We start from the raw sequence: 3,814 nt of genomic DNA on the forward strand, positions 1-3,814 counted from the left end.
CAGGCACCACGGGAGATCAGGCTAGGTCCAACAGCCCTGGGAAGCAGGTGTATTGTTCCCACCTTGCAAGTGAAGAGCTGATGACTCAGAGACAAAGTGGCGTCTTAAGGCCATTTGAAGACTCAGGTGCCATTACTTTCGAAGGCTTCTCTCACATTACATAAAACACATATCATTCTGAATATATTCTTTGGATTTTAAAAATACCTGAAAATTTAAAAGAATTCTGTTGAAATTGCAGTGAGTAGCTCCTAAGATGGACAACAGGCTCTGCCATCTCAGCAGTCTGTAAGTGGGGACCTCGGCAAAGCCGAGCACTGCAACCAAAGGGAGGGCCATTTTTATAAAAACCAACCAAACGATTGATCATGTTTGAATATATTAACTAAACTTAATCACTCTGATCCATTGTTTTCATATTTTGAAATCTAAACCTTTTCTTTTCATGTCTCCAACATTTGTGTTAGCCCCGGGGACCATGAGGACGCATGGTATTGCCTGAGTAGTCTGGGCCCAGGGCAGAGCCAGGGCGTGAACACAGGCTTCATTCTGCAGCTGGTGCTCTTCCCCTGATGTGGAGCTGCCTCCAGGAGTCAAGGCACCTTCTCCGAGCTGTAAGAGGGGAAACTGCTGAGTAGGGCCCAGCAGACAACACAGCTTGGAAGGGATCTGGGAATGATGACGTTTGAGTTGCTGTTAACAGCTGTGAGGGGTGTGGGTTGGGAAAAATGGGTGAAGACGGTCAAAAGTCCCAGTTACAAGAGAAGTCCTGGGGCTGTTACGTACAGCAGGGCGACTACAGTTAACACTGTGTTGTTTATTTGAAAGTTGCTGAGAGAGTAGATCTGTAAAGTTCTCATCACAAGAAAAAAAAAAGTTGTATGCATGTATGGTGACGGATATTAACTAGACTTCTTGTGCTGATCATTTCACGATATATACAAATATTGAATCATGTTGTACACCCTGAAATTTAAAAAAATGTCATGTCAGTTAAAAAAAAAGTCGTGGATGCTTGGTCTTCAACAAGAATAATTAGTAGGTGGAATTTACCAGGTGCTTACAATATGCTAGCATGTTATATATCTGCTCACGGAAGTTTGACAGTTGTCCTGTTTTAGGCACAATGTCACATAGGTCACAAGGGGTCATGCCAGGATTTGAACTGGGGAAGCTGGGCTCTAGAGTCCAAGAGCTTAACCATTCTGCTATACTGCCCCTCAGGCTAGGGCTGAGGGACTAGGGCAAATTTGGAGTTGCCCAAGTGCACTATTCAGACATCTGGAACAGTGGTCCCTCTGGGGATGGCTACAGGTGGAGGGTGGAAGAGAAGGCAGGCAGGTCTCAGCTTACTAGAAAAAAGAACTTCTGCTTTCCCCAGCTGCTGCAAAGGTGCTCGGTCCTTCCTAGGAAGCCTTCTCTTTGTTGGGCGACTAGCACCAACCACTCCACTGGCCCAACACTGGCCCACATCACGGCCTATGTCCTCCCTCTCGGAGCTCACCTGCATCCACTTGGCCCTCATCCTGCACCACCATGAGGTGACGGTGAGGGAGGATAAGATCAATGCCCTCATTAAAGCGGCTGGGGTAAATGTTGACCCTTTCTGGCCAGGCTTGTTTGCAAAGCCTCTGGCCAGTGTCAACATTGGGAGCCTCATCTGCAATGTAGGGGCTGGTGGACCTGCCCCAGCAGCTTGTGCTGCCCCAGCAGGAGGTCCTGCCCCCACCAGTGCTGCTGCCCCAGCTGAAGAGAAGAAAGTGGAAGCCCAGGAGAAGAATCTGAGCAGTCTGATGATGACATGGGCCTTGGTCTTTTTGACTAAACCTCTTTAACACATTCAGAAAAAAGCTAAACTCTAAAAATAAAATAAAAATTTAAAAAAGAAAGGAAAAAGAACTTTCTAACTAGCAGAGTGCCTGACAGTAGGTGGGTTGCCCTGGGCAGTACCAAGGTCCTTGCCACTGGCAGTCTGCAAGGAAGGAGGCCCATGTGCTGGGCACAAGGAAGGAGCAGCCTGCTCTGGGTCACGGTCTGCACAGACTCAAGAGGCCATAACCCATGATACATCCCTCCTTTCTCAGGCCTATCTCTGTGCAGGCCTTGGTGGCTCACTGCAGGAGGCACAGGTGGCACTTTCTGCTTCTGGCCAGGTGTGGGCCCGGTGAAGACGCGTTGGGGATGCCCACAGATGTAGGAGACTGAACTTGGAGGCAGATCCTAGAGACACAGAGCTGGTATTTGTCGAGTTTTCCCAAATATTACTTATTAGAGCTTTTCATTTGTCATCTCATTTTCTCCTCATATCCTCTGAGGCTGATTTTCTTACTTCACAGATGAGAAGCCTGAAGCCACAGAGGCTAAGCAAAGGGCCTGGGGACTCGCAACCACGGCCTAGCCTCTCAAGACCACCTGACAGCCACCCTGGCTTTCCCACTGTGGGAGGAAGCAGGGTGCTGGTGCCTTCCCACCCCTGACCCCCACCCCAGCCAGGACCCCAGCCAGAAACCAAGGCACAGGCAGGCCAGGCCACTGGGGATCCCAAGGTGGTAGGAGGGGAACGGTGGTGGGGTGGTAAGCGGAAATGGGTGAGGGTGGGTTGGGGGAGACACTGACAGACGGAAATGAAAGTGGCCTTGAAAAAAAGGAACAAGGGAAGAAAAGCAGAAATTAAAACAAGTGACAAAGAAAACGAGAGTGTCCAGAGGAAGTGGCAGAGGGGTGTGGAGCTGGCGGAGGAATCCCCCACAGCCTGGTGTTTCCTCTCTTCTCAGAGATGGGGTGGGAGGGGTGGCAGTTGGCCACCTGCCCCATGCCACTGTCACCTCCTCACTTCAGGCCAGAGGCAGCCCGGTGGCTTTAGTAAGGACGGCCTCCTCCAGCCACAGCACCAATGCAGAGCCCAGAAGCCCTAGGCTGGAGGCTGGGTCGACTACTTCCTGCTGATGCTGCTGGGACATTGATGACACCTCACTGGGCCCCAGTTTCCTTTGGGTAAAGCCCATAGCACTGCTAGGAGGGGTGTTCCGGAGCCAAAGACACACGGAGGGCACATGGCACCTGGAAGCCCTGGCCTGTGCTGGGGAGCTGCGGTACGTCAGGAGGGAGCATCACTGCCTTATTCCCTGAACAGACATTCATCTGGCACTTACTGGTCTTAATTACCCTGTGCCTTGTTGGCCAAAATAAAAGGCTGAAGAAGAGCCAGTCTTATTTCCAATTACAGCCTCTGCAGAGTCTCCCAGTTCCTCATCCCAACTCTCCCACTTGGAGCTGTGTCATGTCAGGCAAGTAACTTGCCCTCTCTGAGCACTTTTCTTCATCTGATAAGTGAGAAGAAGAAGCACCCTACCTTCTAGATTGTGAGGATTCAATGAGACTTTTTGTGTAAAGCACTCAGCCCAGAGCCAGGCACAACCCATCAGCCTCGGCCCGGGCAGTGCCCAGCCTGGAGGGGAGCTGGACACTCTTCAGGGGCAGGAGCAGCATTGTAATGACAAGGAACACCATGGGATGGGCCACTCAGTGCTGGGCAGGGATGCGGGGCTGGCTCTGCAGAGGTGTCAGCACCGGTGGAGAGGGGAAGGGGTAAAGGAAACAGCAGGAGCAAAGGCACAGAGGCAGGGCAAAGGGTGACGTGTCCAGGCACCGCGGTGAGACGGAAAGCTGGGCCTGTCTTTATAGGGTGCGGAACTCTCTAATCCAAAGCTCCACCGACAGGGTTCAGGAGGCCCAGAAGGGATGCAGGCATGTTGCTGAGGACACTCCTGGGAGCACCTGACTGCGGGGCTGGCTTTTAGGGCCAGCCTTTTTT

At 51.5% G+C, this 3,814-nt stretch overlaps 1 pseudogene; it reads left to right on the top strand.

Moving 5' to 3' along the window:
- The first annotated feature begins 1,481 nt into the window (after positions 1–1,481).
- On the top strand, positions 1,482–1,825 carry LOC150014710 (large ribosomal subunit protein P1 pseudogene; annotated as a pseudogene).
- Positions 1,826–3,814: the final 1,989 nt, after the last annotated feature.

The sequence above is a fragment of the Furipterus horrens genome, unplaced genomic scaffold (assembly GCF_987537825.1).
Source record: "Furipterus horrens unplaced genomic scaffold, mFurHor1.1.pri manual_scaffold_3, whole genome shotgun sequence".
NCBI lineage: Eukaryota > Metazoa > Chordata > Mammalia > Chiroptera > Furipteridae > Furipterus > Furipterus horrens.